Genomic DNA, 21,075 nt, shown 5'->3' with positions numbered 1-21,075 from the left:
CTCACTGGTGTGAGATACCATCTCACACCAGTCAGAATGATCTCATTAAAAAGTAAAAAACAAAAACAATAAAAACACCCACAACAGATGCTGGTAAGGTTGTGGAGAAAAAAGAACGCTTTTTACAATGTTGGTGGGAGTGTAAAATAGTTCAACCATTGTGGAAGACAGTGTGGTGATTCCTCAAAGACCTAAAGGCAGAAATACCCAGCAATTGACCCAGCAATCTCATTACTGAGTATATACTCAAGTAAATATAAATCATTCTACTATAAAGATACAGGCATGTGTATGTTCGTTGTAGCACTATTCACAATAGCAAAGACATGGAATCAACCTAAATGCCCATCAATGATAGACTGGATAAAGACAAGGTGGTACATATACATCATGGAATACTATGCAGCCATAAAGAGGAATGAGATCATGTCCTTTGCAGGGACATGGATGGAGCTGGAAGCCATTATCCTCAGCAAACTAACACAGGAAGAGAAAACCAAATACTGCATGTTCTCACTTATAAGTGGAAGCTGAATGATGAGAATACACGGACACATGGGGTGGGGGGAACAACACACCCTGGGGCTAATCAGGAAGAATAACTAATGGATGCTTCACATAATACCTAGGTGATGGGATGATCTGTGCAGGTAATCACCGTGGCACATGTTTACCTATGTAACAAACCTGCACATCCTGCACATGTACCCCTGATCTTAAAAGTTGGAATAAACAAAAATATGAGCTTTGGAGTTGGAAAGAAATACTCCCTCCTTCCCTGCTATGTATGTGTGTGTGATTCTGGGAGATTAACTTAATGAGATGTGGAAAGAAAAGGTAACATATGCATAGGGTCTCCTCTTCTGAGGGTAAGTCTGTCTTCACCATCTTTCTAACTGGGACTTGCTCAGCAGATCATGGTAAAGCTAAGGAGGTGGGAGGAGGTTAGACTAGTGTGCTTTACAGTGGAAGGAGCAGAATGTTACTTGGAGAAAGAAAGTGAAAAAATTTTGCAGGTGAAATGAGAGAGGCAAAATGAAAGAGCCATCATAGGCTGAGTAACTTTCCTAAGGTCATACAGATATGTCCTGGCAGAGCCAGGATTCTAATCCAGATGGTCTTGTTCCTGCCCTCATGTTCTTGACTACTTTATTTTACCATACAATGATAACATGGAAACAATGAATGCATGTTGTCTTTAAATTTTACATTGCACTTGATTCGATTATCCCGACACTTTACTTTCTTTACAAAAAATATCAATTTAAACATTTTACTTAAATTTCTGAAATTTAAATAATGCGAACAGGCATTTCTCATTACAAAATGTCCTTTTGAAGATTGGGGGTTTATAGCTCCCTCTCTATTCTCTGCATCTTGAACAAACACAACTCTGCCAAGTTAAGCCACAATACTTCTCTTGAGAAGGTCCAAATGAAGCATCTGTATACTTTTATAAGCATATACAAAGCATTGTGGAAAAACCATTTTGTTAGTCTGTATGATTTTGGTATCATATTGTTTTTTATTTCTAGAGTTTGCCTCAACTTTGTCTTATAATCATGGTTCCAAAATAAAATGTACAAAACAAGGTGTATTCAGAGGAGTCTAGTTTCTATCACTCACCTCTACCTGGTTCTTCAGTTGCTCCTGTAGAGTAATAATTTTGTTCATAATTGTGTAGTTTATTCTTCCATTTAGAAACATCTGTAAGATCTGTTTCCACCTTGCTTTAGTCACACTATATTCTGGAGATTATACCGTAGAAATGTATGAAGATACTCTTTATTTAAGGGGTATTTTTGAGGAGAAAAACATGGTATGCAAAAATTCATATAAAGTAAGTTTTCTGACCACATTGAATTAAACAAGACAGTAGTAACAGAAATATATCTGGAAAGAATTCTAAATATTTGGATATTAATCAACACACTTCTAAATAACCCATGAGTAAAGGAGAAATCACAAAGAATATTAGAAAACACTATGATTTAAAGGAAATTGACAACACATGTCAAATTTGTGGGACACAGCTAAAACAGCATTTCCAGAGAAATTTATGGTAGTAAAAGCTTATGTTGGAAAGGAAGAAAGTTTTCGAATTATTAACCTAAGTTTCACCTTAAGAAACCTGAAAAACAAAGCAAATTAAAACTAAAGCTTGCAGAGGGAAGGAGGTAATAAAACTAAAGGCAGAAATCAATGACAGGAAAAATAGAGAAAATGAATAAAACAATAAAACAAAACTCGAAATCTTTGAAAAGATCAACAAAATCAATAAACTTCCATCCAGACTGATGAACAACAAAAAAGACACAAATGACCAGTATTAGGAATGAAAGAGGGATATCACTACAGATTCTTACAGATATTAAAATGATAATAGGGAATATTGTAGTAAATTTTTTTGACAATAGTTTTGAAACTTTAGATAAAATCGACAAATTTCTTGAAAGACACAAACTGCTAAAGCTCACTCAAGAAGTAATAGATAGCCTGAACAGTCTTCTATTAAATAAATTGAATTCATAGTTAAAAACTTTTCCATGAAGAAATTCTTGACCCAGGTAACTTCAATGGTGAATTTTACCAAACAGTTCAGAAAAAATAGCATCAAGCCTTCACAAATTTTTCTGAAATGTGGGACAACGTTACCCTGATACCCAAATAAGACAAAAACATTATAGGGGAAAAACCTACAGATTAATATTCCTCATGAACACAGATGCAAAGATCCCTAACAAAATATTAAAAAAATAAAATCCAGGCCAGGTGCTGTGGCTCACGCCTGTAATCCCAACGCTTTTGGAGGCTGAGGCAGGCGGACCACGAGGTCAAGAGCTGTAGACCAGCCTGGCCAACATGGTGAAACCCCGTCTCTACTGAAGATACAAAAAACTAGCTGGGCGTGGTGGCATGCACCTGTAATCCCAGCTACTTGAGAGGCTGAGGCAGGAGAATCACTTGAACCCGGGAGGCAGAGGTTGCAGTGAGCTGAGATCGTGCCATTGCACTCCAGCCTGGGCGACAGGGTGAGACTCCATCTCAAAACAAACAAACAAACAAACAAATCCAACATGTAAAAGGACCAAGTGGGGTTTATCTGAGGAATGCAAGTTTCTTTAGATGTTTGAATTGAGATATTTGAAAAATTCACCATACTAACAGAATATAAAATATTAACTATGCATCAAGAGATGGAGAAAAGACATTTTACAAAATTTTACGTTGAATCATGATAAAACAAAAAAATCGTTCTCAGGAAATGAATAGATCTACTTATTTTGATAAGGGACATCTGTGAATAACCTACAGGTAACTTTATACTTATTGGCGAAAGAATGAATGTTTTACCCCTAAGAATGAGGGCAAGGCAATTATGTCAGTTCTCATCACTTCTACTCAATATTGTACTAGGGGTTCTGCCCAGTGTACTAAGGCAAGAAAATTATACAAAATGCATATAGATTCAAAAGGAAGAAATAATACTCTTTTTAGTCATGGATTGCATGATCATTTGCATATAAAATCCCAATAATCTACACATAAAGCTAGTAGAATAAGTGAGATTATCAAGTTACAGGTTACATGGTCAATAGAAACAATTGAATATTAAAAATAATTTACAATATCATAAAAACGAAATACTTAGGGATAAATTTAACAAAATCAAGACTTGTAGGTAGAAAACTACAAAACATAACTGAAATTAAAGAAGACTTAAAATCTTGTTCATGGATTAGAAAACTCAATTGTTAAGTGTCAGTCTCTCCAAATTAATATATTCAATGTAATCTCAATCAAAATGCCAGCAAGCTTTTTGTCAAAATTAACAAGCTGATCTTATCATTTATGTCAAATGCAAAGGAGCTTATACAGCCAAAATGTTTTTGAAGTTATACTAACCCGATTCAAGGCTTATTATAAAGCTACAGTATTCTAGATAATATCTTATTGACATAAAGATAAGATATATAGATCAATTGAACAGAATAAAGAGACCTGAAATAGACCCACACATATATGGTCAATTGATTTTGGTAAAGGTACCAACATAATTTCATGGAGAAAAGATAGTCTTTTCAATAAATGGTGTTGTTACTGAAAGACCAGGGGTTCTGTCTGGGTCCTACTGCTCACCAAACAGAAAAGCCAATCACTGAGATGACCTGTATTGCCAAGGAAGAAGGCTTTAATTGGGTGCAGCCAAGGAGATGGGAGCTCAGTCTCAAATTCATCTCCCTGACCAACTAAAACTAGGGGTTTATACAGCAGGGAAGAAATATAACAATGTATAAGGAAACAGGAACTAGGGAGGAGCAAGGAAGCAATCATGATGAATGAGGGGTCTGGCGTCTCATTGCCTGGATGTGGGATTTGGTGAGTTTCAGTTCTTTGATACCTTTTATGATAGGCCTGAATTTCATTTCCTGAGGAAAGAACTCAGATAAAATAAATGTGAGGTTCAAGCTTTAAGGTAAGAAGGGTCAATTTCTATGTTTATCCAAAAAACTATCTGTGGGACTATTGGGTCGGTATCAGTGTTAGACATCCACAGGCAAGGGAATAAGCCTTGGCCTTTACCTTGCACCATATGCAGCTTAACTCAAAATAGATCATAGACCTAAAATAAATATAACAGCCCAAACTATAAAACATCCAAAAGAAGGGCCGGGCACGGTGGCTCATGCCTGTAATCCCAGCACTTTGGGAGGCCGAGGCGGGCGGATCATGAGGTCAGGAGATCGAGACCATCCTGTCTAACACGGTGAAGCCCCGTCTCTACTAAAAATACAAAAAATTAGCCAGGTGTGGTGCCACCCACCTGTAGTCCCAGCTACTCAGGAGGCTGAGGCAGGAGAATGGCGTGAACCCGGGAGGTGGAGCTTGCAGTGAGCCGAGATCGCGCCACTGCACTCCAGCCTGGGTGACAGAGTGAGACTCCGTCTCAAAAAAAAAAAGACAAATGGATAGCAAATAAGCACATGAAATAGATGCTCCACATAATTAGTCATTAGGGAAATGCAAATAGGAATCATAAGGAGATACTACTGTATACATATTAGCCTGGCTAAAATTAAAAATGCTATCAATACTGGTAAGGATGAAGAGCAACTAGAACTCTCTTTCATTGCTGGTTGATATGCAAAATTATATAGCCACTTGGAAAACAGTTTGACAGATTCTTATAAAGTTAAGCATACACATACATTTTCTATACAACCTATGTCCCATTCCTATGTATTTATTTACTCAAAAGAAAGAGAAACATATTTACATGAAGACTTGTATGTGAATGTTTCTAGTAGCTTTATTCATAGTAGCCCCAAACTGGAAATAACTCAAATGTCCTTCATGTGATGGATGGATAAACAAATGGTGATGCATGCATGCAAAGGAATACTACTCAGCAATAAAAAGGACTCAGCTATTGACACTCGTAACAATATGGACAAAATCAAAAGCTCCCTCCTAAGGGAAAGTAACCAGACACCAATGGTTCTGTATCGTATGGGTCATTTACATTCCATTCTCTGAAAGAAAAAACTAGGGAAAGGAAATAAGATTAGTGATTACCACAGTCAGGAACCAGGGAAGGGGACTGACTGTAAAGGATCATGAAGCGCTTTTTGGGGTGATAGAAAAGTTCTATATCTTGATCATCGTGGTAGTTACACAACCATATACATTTGTCAAATGTATATGTTTAGCCCATCTCTACTAAAAATACCAAAATTAGCCAGGCATGGTGGTGCATGCCTATAATCCCAGCTACTAGGGAGGTCGAGGCAGGAGAATCACTTGAGCCAGGGAGGTGGAGGTTGCAGTGAGCCGAGATTGCACCACTACACTCCAGCCTGGGCAACAAGAGGGAAACTCCATCTCAAAATAAATAAATAAATAATAATAAATAAAAAAATCAAGCCCAAGTCCTTCTGAATTTAAAGAGGAGGATTTTTAAGCTCTGTGTCTCTAATTCAGCAATCACTGCCCTAATGTAAACCTCATTCTTTCTTCAGTCTCCTTACTGGTTCCTCTGCCCGCTGCCTTCACTTTTTTTAGTGGCTTTTCTACATTTATAATGTTTTGTTTTTGTTTCGAGCCAGAGTCTCACTCTGTCGCCAGGCTGAAGTGCAGCGGTGAGGCTGGTCTTGAACTCCTGACCTCATGTGATCTACCCATCTCGGCCTCCCAAAGTGCTGGGATTACAGGCATGAGCCACTGTGCCCCGCCAAGCTTGATTTTTAGCTTTGCCATATACCGATTGTGTGATCTTAGGGAAATTATTTAACCCCTGCAGCCATGTTTGTTTATCCGTAAAATGCGCATGAGAACAATAGTACCCATCTGTGGTGTGCCTACTACAGTGTCTACAGAAGAGGCTATTATATTGTTTGAGTCATGTCTACAGGGTAAAAGTGATATGATGTGGAGATTGATTGGCTCTTGAGTGTAAGGGAGTAGAAAGGGGCAAGGGTGATTCACAGGTCCTGATTTGGGTGATTGAGTGCCACCAACAGACATACAAATTTGGAGGGGAGACAATGAGTTCATGTGTAAACGTGCTGAGATGAAAGAGCTACTCTGAGGGACATCTCGGTGAACCTTCCACAGAGAGTTGCATTTAGAGATGTCCAGAGCTGAGTTTAAAGTGAAAGGCCCATTTTGGTTTAACTTTTAAAGCAAACACATTTTTAAAATCACAATATAGAAAATTAGTTGTATTTTTAATTCAGGCTCGTGTTGAATATGTCTCTCGGGGGTTCCCAATGATAGTGGTTAATTTTATTGGGCTGATATCCACGCCAATTATTAGTGACTGGAATGTGGTAGGCACTGAACAAATATTTGCTGAATAACTCTGTTGAATATTTCCTATTTTCAAAGTTTTGGAAACTTCTGGATTCCCTGGACTCTGGCTGGGAATTCAAGACAATATCTTATTGACAATATCTTAGGTGGGCTTAAGATGCAAACTCTGTGAAATGGCTGCATGACTGCGACCACTTTAAATTCATGGTGTTTGATGGGAGGATGGGAGGAGTTGGTGCTACTTGCTACTTGCTTCAGTGACTTTGCACCAGGCTGCTGGTTCCTCTTGTCCATTCTTCAGAAAGTTTCTCCGAAATCCAGCTGCAATCTTCCTTCTGCAGTCATTGCATTTTTATATCACATGAGTAGTTGGAACTATGCAGGAAAGCTCTAAACCTTCTCTGAAAATTGGTTTCTTGAGTTTCTTTTGTGACTTTGCAACAGGGCATGGAAGTGTCAAGGGAGAATAAGCTTGAGCTTCTCTGCTTCATGGCAGGAAGCCATTTCAGCTCATTGTTACCAGCTCAATCCGGCCTGGGCGCCAAAGTATTATGTTCCTAATCATGCAGAAGCCTGTGCATTCAATTAAAATGTTGTGTGGCTTTCTGAAAACCACCAGTTAGGATGACTGCATTCCCTTAACTCAATTGGGCCTGATGGCACATGTCCTAAAACTTGCTGTTGTCTCTTATTAGCAGTTATTTCTCATCACCCAGCATCCAAGAAAACAATTCTCACTCTGGCCATTATTTCTTCTGTGCACCCTTAGTTCTCACTGTGTGTTTTCACAGCATCCTGTGCACGGAGCATGTTGGGTTTGAATGTCATGGTTATTGAGCAAATTTGAAAATAAGTGGGTTTGTAGGAGTCAGAGCCAGAGGAGTAGCTGGTCTAGTCACAGGAGTGGGAAGTTAACGGACTGCAGGAGGGATGAGTCATAGCTGCTCTGAGCTTCAGAAACAGCTCAGCCTGGCCAGCTGCGGGCACTTGCTTCGCCATTTCAGCAAGCGAATCTGTCCGTCCTCCTTCTAGTGGGGTGGTACAGGAATTAGTTGGGAAGTCCTGAATAGGAAACTCCACATTTAGAAAATGTACCTTAATATCTCAGTTCCACTCAGGGACAATCTTTGGGGACTAGTCATTAGGCTGAACTCACAGGGGGGACCTGGGGGAGGAGCTGCCAGGACGGTGTAAGCATGCATGCACAGAAGCTCACCCTTTTTTGGGAGAGTTGCACAGAAGGATCTGCTGATATTGCATATTCAAATCTAGGACATTCCTGATGCTTCGTCATTTTCTCAATTCAAACAAGCAAAAGTTCACATGCATACGTTTGCACCGCCCCCTTAAATGTGTTAGGAGGAAAGAGTTCATAATAAAAAGAAGCTAAAAAAAGAGGCATAAGCAATGTGGTTGGGTTTCATCCGTACCACCCTAAGATGAGTGATGTCACTGGAAAGAAGCTCAGAGATGTCAGAGATGTAAAGAAGAGAAGAGAAGTAAAGTAGTGTCAGATTGGAGCAACCATTCAGTATATCATGGACATCTTTAGGCAGAAATTGTCCAGAGAGACTCCTGGATGTCACAGCTGCCTGAAGGACTCTCTGGTCTGTGATCTGGGTGAGGCTGTCTGGTTAGGTTCAAAGGAGGAGAGTGGATGGAGGAATATTCTCTTCCCCCTCTCCACGGCTCTTCCTCCTTCCTTTATCTTCTTAGTGTACCTTACGAGGATCTTAAATGATCACTCCCTTTCTGTTTGAAGGGCTTTATTGTAAAAGTCCCTTCAGCCCTTGGGCAAATGCAGCAAGATGAGGATTCCCTACAGATGCCTCGGAGTTACAGGTCTGAGTTAAAACATTTACTCTTGGGGTCCTGGTGTCCAACTCTGGGAAACTGCAGGCTTCAGTCCCACCTTGTCTCTAAGCTGCTCCACACACCAAAAAGAGATGCCATCGAACACCTGCGTGACAGCTGGCTTTATCAGGCATACAGCATGTTACCTGTAGAAATTCCACTGTGACAAACCGCAGAACCTCAGGTTTGCAACAAAGAGAGGAAGGGAGTCAGATGCAGCACCTCTGTGCACCAAACCCTCTTGTATAACTTGGTGTCCTAGACCCCAAAGGTCACGCCTGTAAAGGACCTCTTGGTTCTGTGGAAAGTATTTTGCTGAAAGTTTTCACCTTGCCACCTGAGTCCCATCTGGGAAGGGAAAAATTAAATGGTTATATATGACAGCCAAATGGCATAAAGCAAGACCTTGACATTTTGCTTCTGTGCCATCTCTGACAGAAGCAAAAGCAAGACAGAAGAGGTTGAATACGTAACAGAAGACAATGGCAATCATGCCGTGACTACTTTTTCTATTGATTTCCATAGAATCTAGAATCACAACTCAAATATTCCTCTGGATCACAACTAAATACCATGATTTGACATTTGGTATTACAGATAATTGGTGCAAGTATTTGGGATGTGGCTAACTTGGTGTGGTCAACTCCAAATAATTTGAAAAGAAGAAAAAGTGATAGCTGGGCAATAAACCAGCGTTTGGCCAATAGCTGTTCCTGAAGTGCATGAATAGAAGAGGTCATGGGATCTAAGGAAAGCCTGCCAGGACCTCTCATCCCATTAAGTGCCAAGTCTCATCCCAGTAAGTGCCAGGTTTGGTGCAGCTAACGTGCCAGGTGAGCTTCCAGGTGGGCCTACCCCTTCTCCTTCCATCCATCTACAGGTGTGAGTTGTGCTACAACTTTGCAGCCATGTAGTTTTAGAATCGTAAAGAACAGCTTGAACTCAGACTGGTGGAGCTTTGTAAAGAAAATCCTCTTTAAAGCGAAAGTGTTATGCATTTTGTGGTATTCGCTAACTCATTCCTTCAATAACATTTATTGCCTACTGACCACGTACACTACTTGTGAGTTAGGCATTCACTTCTTCTAGATGTTCAGCATTGGATAACAACACTGAAAAATCCAAACTTTTCTCTCTCCTTTTGCCTAGAGGGAAGGAGGGCTTTGCAGTCCTCCTGAATGAAGGTGTTTTCTTGTTCAGAAAGAGGAGCGAAGGCTGCTCTGAAGAGAGCTTTGTCTTCTCAAGAACAGCTTTTTCAAAGAGCAGCTCTGCTAACTTGCTGCCCCTTTCTTCTCATATTCAAAGTGGACTCTGTAGGTATGGAGCTTAATTGGAGAAATATTTTAAATTCCTCTGATAGGTGGCCCTTCACCAATTCTTGGAAGCAGAAAATATTTTGCTTTTGGTCTAAAGCAGCTCCAGGGACAATGCACAACATTCAACCTCTTGCACAGAGTGGCCAAACAGCTGCAGGTTCTTACAGAAGCTGGAACACATTTTGTATTTAAAATGAAATCCCTACACCTTACAGCAGCTGCAAAAGCATCCTTGCTTTGGAGAAAAGTGGTTCTCATGAGCTAGGGCCTTTGAAATGTTACACGCCAGGACAAAGCCCTCCTGCTGGGAGGCAGGGGAAAATTTGCCTGCATCTCACAATCATTTCATGTGAGATCGCTAATTAAATTTACTTATTTGGGTTTCCAAATTTCTTTCTCCAGGGGCTTGCATGACATCCACATCCTCTTGCTTTTGAGAAGGCCGGTCATGTGATGAGCCATAACTATTAATGAAGATGCTCATGAAATAAAGTTCTGGATATTTAGAATTTCATCCTTGCCGAACTTTTCTTCATTAGCATCAAAATAGCTGAAAGGATACAAAGCCATAACAATTCCAGATAAGGCTTTAATTGTAGAGCACAGGAAAACCAAAGTAACTATATGCCCAAGGCACTTGAGGGCATATTTTTCTTGCCCAGCAAAAACAAAACCCTGATCCCTAAGAATTCTACACCTGACATTTCTCTTGATTTAATTAGATGCAAGAAAGGAACAAAGGCTGCATTCAAACGAATGAAAGTGAATGCCTAATTATTTTTGTAGGAAATTATCTGCATGTTTTCCTGACATTTGTGTGGCTTTTGCCAAGCCTTTCACAGTGTTCTCACCCACATGACCTTATTTGAACCTTATGGTAATTTTGGGAAGAAAACAGGTGACAATAGCTGCTGTTGCCATTTTGCAGATGAAGAGACTGAGGCTCCAAGAAGTCACACGTCTGAGAAGTGACAGTAAGCTCTGCAGCAAAAGTAAGGATTTAACCATTGCTGCGTCCCTAAAAGAATTGAAGCAGTTTGTCCGCGCAGCTCGTACTTGTGTGAGAGTGCCATGGTATAAGCTTGAGGGGAAAGGGAGTAGAAAGATTTAAAAAGTAGAAAAAGGGACAGAAAATTGAATAAAAGGGTGAAACTGACCCTATAAACTTTATTTTTATTTTATTTTATTTATTTTGAGACGGAGTCACACTCTGTCACCCAGGCTGGAGTGCAGCGGCGTGATCTCGGCTCACTGCAACCTCTGCCTCCCGGGTTCAAGCGATTCTCCTGCCACAGCCTCCCGAGTAGCTGGGACTACAGGTGCCCGCCACCAAGCCTGGCTAATTTTTTGTATTTTTAGTAGAGACAGGGTTTCACCATGTTAGCCAGGACGGTCTCGATCTCTTGACCTCGTGATCCGCCCACCTCAGCCTCCCAAAATGCTGGGATTACAAGCATGAGCCACCGCACCCGGCCCGACCCTATAAACTTTATAAAATTAATCAGAGAATTAATTTATTTTCATGGATGAAAATAAACCCAGCTTGCATCACCTTCAGCATTGACCTTGAGGTCAGCCAGCTCAGACCTGCTTCCTCAGAGTTGTTTGAGGAACAGCTATTGTTGTCCTAGGATCATGTAGAGCCTGTTACAAGATTATACTTCCCTTAACTCTTCTATAGAAAACAACTTGAGAATTATGAAACATTGTTTTCCCTTTGAGCTACTCCTTCAGTTCCCGCATGTTGATGAAACTACTGACTCAGCTGGTCCAAAGGACCCCATAAGAGGCTGGCTCACCAAAGAATGCAGTTTTCACATCCTGATGATTTCATCCCCCTACAACCAGTCAAGGACCCCAGTTATCCAGCCCCTTCCCCTTCATGATCCCCTTAAAAGCCCCAGCCAAGAACTCCTTGGGGTGATGGATTTGAGGGTCTCCTCCTGTCTCCTTGCTTGGCACCCTGAGATTCTTAAACTTTCTCTGCTGCAAACTCTGCTGTCTCTGTGTAATAAGTCTGTTACTGCACAGTGAGCACATGAACCTGTTGGTCCTATAACAAGGGACTGAGAGTAACCAGAGGGGTTATGTTAAAATGTGGCTCAGTGCAGCCAATCAGCCCCACGTGCCTCAGAATGAAAATATTAGATGAACAACTACATGTGCGAAGCTTCATGGTTTCTCAAGATATGATACATGAGCACCCTTTGTTCGGCACCCAAACAAGTCACTAGGCATTGCTTTTGGCTGATAGGTGGGACTGACCATGTATATCAGTTCATGGGATGGCACTAAGACAGTCACAACTCAGAGATAAGTTAACCTCTCAGACTGCAGTGAAGAAGAATAAAAAGGTAATGAGTGAAGTCAGACTAATGAATAAACAGTAAACTACTGTCTGAGGAGTGATGCCCCTGATGAATCAGTGTGTTGTATCAGGACATCTATAGTAACGTCTGGGAGACTGAATATAATAAGTGTATTAACCTGGAAGAACATGAGTCTGTTGTGCTTGCTTTATCTGGGAAAGAATGACTATTAACAGCAGGAGATGGGTGGCCATAAACCCTCTCCAGAACAAATGAGACAGCCAGCACTGGGGGTAGGGTGGGAAAGGGAAATGACAGTCACTGGGGGACACAGCTTGGGGCAGAAGCTTCAGTAGGTGTCACCAGGCCTGTGGGTCTCTGTGCTCTGTTTTCTTATTCATCCAGTAGCCTCGAAGGGACCTGGATACCTGGAAGGGGCTGCCGAGGATGGAGTAAGTAGTCTTTGGAAAGACCTGATCTTTCTTGTAAAGTGATAAGTTGGCTTCCTGCTTTACAGTTCAGGTCTTTGGGGAGAGTTATATAGCTATTCCTTTATAACAAACAATCACAACTTTAGTGGCATAAAATAACAGAATTAATTCATTCTTATTATCTCCTACAGTCTGGGGATTACTGGGGCTAATAGGGCTTCAGCTGGGGCTTCATCATGTGGTCTGGGCTTCCTGAGAGCACGGCCACTGGTTTCCAAGAGTGAGTATCCTGAGAAAAAGCCAGTAGGAAATGGCTTTGCCTTTTATAATCTAGTCTTAGAGTCACCGAGTGTCGCTTTTCCTATCCTCTGTTGGTTAAAGCAGGCACAAAAGCCCACCCAGGTTCAAGGGGAAGGGACATAGACTTCACCTCTTGATGGGAGATGACAAGATCACATTATGAAAACAGCGTGTGCGCCGAGGGGTGCTCTTGCACCATCTTTGTTTGGATCATGTAGTCCACCAGCCTGTCCTCTGGCAACAATAACTCACACCCTTCCCACATGCAAAATATACTCATCTCCCGCCAAAGACCCCTAAGTCTTACTCCTTTATGGCATCGGGACAGGTCAGGATGGACTAAAGCCAGGTTTCCCTCACTCGCTCTGCCATGCAGGGACGCCTGTTCCTATTCCATTGATTAGAAAGAGAGAATTTCTCTTGAAATGTTTCCTGTCCCTGCCGCTTAAGCAGTTCTGGGTTTGGCTGCTCTGAATCTATGTCAAGAGACATGGAAGGGGAAGGAGAGGAAACTTACCACCTTATTCATCTTTCTTGGAGTTTGGCTCTCCCTCTCCAACCCACCTGCTATTATTTCCTTGCAGAGTCCCTTTTAAGTTGCTTTATGTATCCACTCTGGGGTTCTTACAAGTAACCTGTTGGGGAGCTACCATGGCATCGGCTCACTCCATTTTAACTGGAACCAGATCCACAAGCCATTTCTTAATTTTTGAGATGTTTGCCATTTGGAGAGGCTGGGAATGACAAACCATTTTTTTGTTTGTTTTTTCAAATCCTGCAAGTCCTGCCACCTTTACGTTTCACCATTGGTTCCTTAGCTCATCTCCATTCTCTCTTATTTTTTATTTTACTTATTTTTTTGAGATAGAGTCTCTCTCTATCGCCCAGGCTGGAATGCAGTGGCACGATCTCGGCTCACTGCAAGCTCCGCCTCCTGGATTCACGCCATTCTCCTGCCTCAGCCTCCTGAGTAGCTGGGATTACAGGCACCCGCCACCACGCCCGGCTAATTTTTTTTGTATTTTTAGTAGAGACGGGATTTCACCGTGTTAGTCAGAATGGTCTCGATCTCCTGACCTTGTGATCTGCCCGCCTCGGCCTCCCAAAGTGCTGGGATTACAGGCATGAGCCACTGCGCCTGGCCTATTTATTTTTATTTTTTATTTTCATTTCTTTCTTTTTTTTTTTCCGAGACAGAGTCTTGCTCTGTCGCCCAGGCTGGAGTGCAGTGGCATGATCTCGGCTCACTTCAACCTCTGACTTCCAGGTTCAAGCAGTTCTCCTGCCTCAGCCTCCCAAGTAGCTGGGATTACAGGCATCCACCACCAGGCCATGCTATTTTTTGTATTTTTAGTAGAAACGGGGTTTCTCCATGTTGGCCAGGTTGGTCTTGAACTCCTGACCTCATGATCTGCCCATCTCGTTCTCCCAAAGTGCTGGGATTACAAGTGTGAGCCACCACGCCTGGCCCATTCTCTCTTATATTATTGTGCCTGGCCTATTCTCTCTTATTTTATTGTGGCAGCTAGAAGTTAGGTGGCCCGTGTGCCTGTCAATTCCCTCCACTCAGTCATGCAGCTCATTGATACATTTTCTATTTTCCAAGTTATCCTGGGTTTCAATGTTGCTAAACTTCCTACCACTACACAAACCTATCTTCCCTTTTCCAGGTTTCAACAATATTTTCGTCATATTTATTGAAGCCCTCACTGACAGACTTCTCAAGGCCCCTCTGCCTTCTATTCACTGCCTGGCCCCAAAGCCAGTGCCACACATTTTAGGTTTTTAACTGCAGCAGCACCTATAATGGTTCCAAAATCTGTATCATTAAAGTTTGATCAGAGAAGCAAAACCACCTTGAGCAAAACAAGAAATTTATTAAAGAGATTAGGATACACATTGTTATGAGAGCTGCAACTTGCTGCCCCTGTGTCCAGGAGTGGGCCTGAAGTCAGCAGTGCTGGCAGATGGATGTGCAGTGGGAGAGGGTAGGCATGAGCTGCACCTGCAGGGAGGAGATGGAACTCCTGTGGATGGACTGAAACTGATGTCTTCCACGTCAGCCTCTCAGCTCCAACACTCCAGCTCTGATGATGAAGCTCTGATGATGAAGCTCTGATGATGAAGATGACCTGCAGAAGAGCTGGTGCACTTCACCATGGAATTGCTCATAAACCCAAGATTCAGTGAAGCTGAAGAAGCAGTTCTGGTGGGAGCTGGAGGAACTGCAGGCACAGCCGCTGCCCTGTACCAATACATGGAGCCATGGCATTGTGTGTGAGCCACCACAGCGCCACGCCCTACACAGACTTTGTAAATATGACTGCTGTTTCACTTCTGCCTTCCAAATTTTGCTCAGATTTTCTGAGGAACATAGTTCAGCTTAGGCACATTGACACAGTACAAAGCCACCGCAGAGGCTGGCCAGGGAGGGATTATGAATGCAGGCTGAGAATGCACAGGAATTCGTTTGTCTATTTATAGAGTAGGTACCATTCAAGGATGTATTTGAATCAGGTGCAAAGAACTCACACAAAGGTGGGGAAAGTTAGTGCTTAGAAGTCAGTGATACTAGATAACCAATAAATAAAAATAAATACATAGAAAAGCTTTAATAAAATAGTACTGGGCCAGGTGCAGTGGCTCACGCCTGTAATCCTAGCACTTTGGGAGGCTGAGGCGGGCGGATCATCTGAGGTCAGGAGTTCCAGACCAGCCTGACCAACATGGTGAAACTCCATCTCTACTAAAAAAACCCACAAAAATTAGCTGGGCGTGGTGGTACGTGCCTGCAATCCTAGCTCCTCGGGAAGCTGAGGCAGGAGAATCGCTTGAACCAAGGAGGTGGAGGGTGCAGTGAGCTGAGGTTGCAGTGAGCCGAGATCGCGCCATTGCACCCCAGCCTGGGTGACAGAACAAGATTCTATCTCAAAAAAATAAAAATAAAAATAAATAAAATAGCATTGAAATGATGAATAATACTATTTTAGCACATCCTAAACAGATCATGCAGATAGTAAGAAGTTTTCTGCATGAGTTTGCTAGGGCTGCCATAACAAAATACCATGGATGGGAGGTTTAACAACAGAAATTGATTTCTCACAGTTCTGGAGGCAGGATGTTCAGGACCAAGATATTGGCAGGCTTGGTTTCTCTGAATCCTCTCTCCTTGGCTTGCAGGTGGCTGTTTTCTTTTCTTTTCTTTTTTTTTTTCTCTTTGAGATGGAGTCTTGCTCTGTCACCCAGGCTAGAGTGCAGTGGTGCAATCTCAGCTCACTGCAACCTCTGCCTCCCGGGTTCAAGCGATTCTCCTGCCTCAGCCTCCTGAGTAGCTGGGATTACAGGCGTCTGCCACCACGCCTGGCTAATTTTTGTATTTTTAGTAGAGATGGGGTTTCACCATGTTGATCGGGCTGATCTCGAACTCAGGACCTCGTGCTCCACCCGCTTTGGCCTCCCAAAGTGCTGGGATTACAGGTGTGAGCCACCACGCCCGGCAGCTTGCAGGTGGCTGCTTTCTTGCTGTGTGTTCACGTGGTCATTCGTCTGTGGGTGCACACGTGTAGTGTCTCTGTCTGTGTCCTAGTCTCCTCTTCTTATAAGGACACCAGTCATACTGGATTAGGGCCCACTTTCCTGACCCCGTTTTACCTTAATTCCCATTTTAAAAGCCTTATCTTCAAATACCATCACATTCTAAGGTACTGGCGGTTAGAGCTTCAATATATGAATTTTAGGGAGACACAGTTGAGCTCATAACATTTTCTATAGAACAATCAAGTTTGAGACATGCCACATGCTATATTTTCTTCTTGGAAATTTGCAAAGTATATATGCATATGAATGACTATGCAAAGTCCTGGAAAACATCCAGCATTCATCTTTCACACTCTCACTGTTTGATCCACTATTTATTGATAACCTTCCACTGGCTTCCTTTATGCATTGGCTGAGCGCATTGAGCTGCCGCCTGGAAATACGATCTGCCGGCTGCTGCTGGCAGTCAGGAAGGGAAAGTGGACATGGGGAGAGCAAGCAAAAGCTGGAGTCTCAAGGAGATGAAGTGGAACCCGGGGCTGTATCTCATTAGAGCGCATGTTGGCCTCTCATCACTTCCAGGCCTCCGGCTTTGAAGATGCTCAGGGAGTTGCTTTGGAGGGCTACGTGGAGAGAATGGGATTGGTAAGTGGGCAAGAGGGTTGGCTCTTGCCGGATGGAATTGCCTCTTCCATCTGTTCCAAGGGGACTTCTGGATTGCCGGGGGCCTGGCATGTCCTGTCTCACCCATACTTGCTGGCCAGGGTGAGTGGCCTCTCACCTGGCCTAACCTTGCTGCCCTCTTTGATTTGCTCTTTGCAGGTGAGGAAAAGAGCCACTGCGGATGCCACTGGAGCATGGCCAGGCTGGGTGAAGACCCACACAGAAAGGTGTGGGCAGGCATGGTGGGTGGCGGCGGGGGATAAGGCATGGGCCCTGGGCAGTCAGCCAGTGCCCCCATCACGCCCTGGCTCCAGGTGTTCAGCATCAGCCATGTGCACATCCCACCTTGCAGGCCTCTCCCGGCTCATGGCGCACTTTCTGCATGCTGCTCCTGCCTCTCTGACCTCCTGCTCAGCTCAGCTATCCTAGCTCAGAGTTTCGCCTTTCTTCTGGAATACAATCAGGTTCTCTCTGTTGGCCCTGGACCCCCATTCTGAACAATTCCCATGGTGCTGGCCTTCTCTCAATCCTCTGAATTAAACCCCTGACTCACTGCAAGTCTTCAGCCAAGTGAAGACTTCCGGTGGCCTCTCTGCCACCCTGGCACTCGAGGAAGCAGATGCTTCTCTCTCTTCCTGTAGTGCTCTTACCATGAATCATCTCCAGGTCCTCCCAACAGGATCAGTCAGCTCCTCATCTCAGCTGTGCAGTAACACTGGTATCTCTGCAGCCTGGTGAAGATGGCGGTGTTTTAATGAAGCGTACATCTCCACAGTAACTGCCTGGCACATGCGAACAGGAACAGCAGCTTCCTTTCCTGCAGGGTGCAGTGCAGATTGCTTTCCACGCATTATTTCCGCTCCTCACACCACCCTCCCCTACCCGAAAGATAGAGCGTATTGTCCTAATTTTACCAAGCAGAAAACAGGCTCCCGGAGAGCAGCTCTGCTCAGCCAGGGCACGTCAGCACACGGCCTGGGACCCACGTCTCCTGACTCCAGGGCCAGGGCACGTCAGCCCACGGCCTGGGACCCACGTCTCCTGACTCCAGGGCCAGGGCACGTCAGCCCACGGCCTGGGACCCACGTCTCCTGACTCCAGGGCCAGGGCACGTCAGCCCACGGCCTGGGACCCACGTCTCCTGACTCCAGGGCCAGGGCACGTCAGCCCACAGCCTGGGACCCACGTCTCCTGACTCCAGGGCCAGGGCACGTCAGAACACCGCCTGGGACCCACGTCTCCTGACTCCAGGGCCAGGGCACGTCAGCCCACGGCCTGGGACCCACGTCTCCTGACTCCAGGGCCAGGGCACATCAGCCCACGGCCTGGGACCCACGTCTCCTGACTCCAGGGCCAGGGCACGTCAGCGCACGGCCTGGGACCCACGTCTCCTGATTCCAGGGCCAGGGCACCTCCAGGCCCTCACACGGGCATTAGTAGAGATACATTTCATGTTCAGACCAGCCCTTGGGCCAAGCATTGTCCTCAGTCTCTCAGAACTTACTGCATTTTCTTCTAAATCCCAATTCAAAAATTCCTTTAGCATGGTGGTTCACACCTATAATCCCAGTGGGAGGCTGAAGTTGGGGAACTGCTTGAAGCCAGGAATTTGAGACCAGCCTGGGTAACAAAGCAAGGCCCCATGTGTAAAAATAAAAGAAATGAAAAATTAGCTGGGCATGGGGGTGCACCCCTGTAGGTCCCAGTTACTCCAAAGGCTGAGGCGGGAGAATTACTTAAGCCCAGGAGTTCGAGGCTGCAATAAGTCATGATTGTACCATAGCACTCCAGTCTGGGTGACAGAGAGAGACTCTGTCTCTAAAAAACAAAAGAAATAAAAAATTAGCTGAGCATGGTGGCACATACCTGTAGTCCCAGCTCCTTGGGAGGCTGAGGCAGGAGAATTGCTTGAGCCTAGGAGGTCAAGGCTGCAGTGAGCTGTGGCTGTACCATTGCACTCCAGCCTGGGTGACAGAGCAAGACTCTGTGTCAAAAAAAAAAAAACACACACACACACACACACAAAAAGTCCCTCAGTAGTCTCTGTCATAATACTCCCCTTGGTATTCACTGCACTCGGTAACCCTGAAACAATTCCTACAGTGAACCCCATTCACTGAAGTGCTTTGGGAAACATACACTTTCTAAATTAAAGCTGTCACATCAATGTGAGAGTTATGCTTACCCAGGAGGTCTGGACGCGTTTCTCTCCTGGTTTGGCCTTGATCTGTTATCCTGGCAGCTTCCTTTTTCAGAATCTCCCTCTCTTGTCTCTGCCTCCACAGTCGGCCCCCACCCCACATCTCACAGAATGTATTTGCATTCTAAGCAACATCCCTTCAAACCTCACACATGTCTTTTTCTCCTATATAAATTTAAAAGTAATACATTTAAGGACGTGCCAACTTAATTAAATACTCTTGAGATACTTACGAAATCATGGGAGTTGTCGATGGTGGCATTTCTTCTTTTTTTCTTGAGATGGAGTCTAGCTCTGTCACCCAGGCTAGAGTACAGTGGTGTGATCTCGGCTCACTGCAAACTCTGCCTCCCGGGTTCAAGTGATTCTCTTACCTCAGCCTCCCGAGTAGCTGGGATTACAGGCGCCCAACACCATGCCCGGCTAATTTTTGTATTTTAGTAGAGATGGGGTTTCACCATGTTGGCCAGGCTGGTCTGGAACTCCTGACCTCAGGTGATCCACCTGCTTTGGCCTCCGAAAGTGCTGGGATTACAGGCATGAGCCGCCACACCCAGCCCCGTGGTGGCACTTCTTAAGCAGAATTTTGTGTTCATGCCATCGAGAAAGGGCTAGTAAAATATTTTGTATTTCTTTAAGACTTAGTTTAAAAAGCGTTGTAAAAATATTTTCTCACCAGATCCTTAAACAACCTCTAAGAGGATTAGGCTGGTTGGTATTTTACAGATGAGGAAACAGGCTCAGAGTGGGTGGGTGACTTGGAGCACCCTGCAGCTGATGTGGAGAGAGGTCTTCTGAGCTAAGGTCTGTGCACATCGTCTACACCACACTGCACTACATGTGGTGTAGACAATGTGCACAGACCTTAGCTCAGAAGACCTCTCTCCACATCATGGATAAATGTAGCTTTTATCTAGAGGGCCTACTGACGCCCTCTTTGGTGGACCAGTGCCCTGTAATAAAAAGCAAACCTTATCCTCTGTTGGAAGTTCCATGTCCACAATTCCGTTAAGAATTCTGGCCTGTGCTTGCGCCCTTGCTGGCTATAATGTGATGGAGATGTGGCTGAAATGACCATGGGGAGAGTTTCAGCGACACCTCGTTTTTTCCCCTGAGTCTGGGATACGGAACACACAGTCTCTTCCTTCAGCTTCTTAGTCTCCTGGCTGCGAGAGGGGAGGAACATCCATTTATATCAGGGGTGTCCAATCTTTTGGCTTCTTCTTTTGTCTTGGGTCACACATAAAACACACTAATGACAGCTGATGAGCTAAAAAACAATCACATACACAAAGAATCTCATGATGTTTTAAGAAAGTTTACGAGTTTGTGTTGGGCCACATTCAAAGCTGTCCTGGGCCTCTTACAGCCCATGGGCCGTGAGGTTGGACAAGCTTGATTTATACCAGTTGCAGGAGAAATCACTAGGTTGATGGAGTTCAGAACCAATCGTGGCCTCAAGAAAGCTTCTCAATCCCTCGCTACTGCCAGATAAAAATGAGAGAATCTGCAACCAAATCCGTCTATGCAGGGTTTGGAAACTGGTCGGTATGGAAGCAGATACAGTCTGACAGTATATGACCTTCTGCTGGTTTTGTTCAAGTTAAGCCAGACTTTATGAGAACAAACCAGCCACGTGAAAAGCTAGAGAA

General features: G+C 43.9%; 1 long non-coding RNA gene across 1 annotated transcript; it reads right to left on the bottom strand.

Moving 5' to 3' along the window:
- Positions 1–14,880: 14,880 nt before the first annotated feature.
- On the bottom strand, positions 14,881–18,077 carry LOC115835915. Its single transcript, XR_004030873.1, has 2 exons — positions 17,874–18,077; positions 14,881–15,268 (listed from the first exon to the last, which is right to left on the bottom strand). It is a non-coding gene; the product is annotated as an uncharacterized LOC115835915 (long non-coding RNA).
- Positions 18,078–21,075: the final 2,998 nt, after the last annotated feature.

This window comes from Nomascus leucogenys, chromosome 7b (genome assembly GCF_006542625.1).
Source record: "Nomascus leucogenys isolate Asia chromosome 7b, Asia_NLE_v1, whole genome shotgun sequence".
Taxonomy (NCBI): domain Eukaryota; kingdom Metazoa; phylum Chordata; class Mammalia; order Primates; family Hylobatidae; genus Nomascus; species Nomascus leucogenys.
The sequence above is the reverse complement of the archived record's forward strand: the minus strand, read 5'-3'. Positions and strand labels throughout refer to the sequence as shown.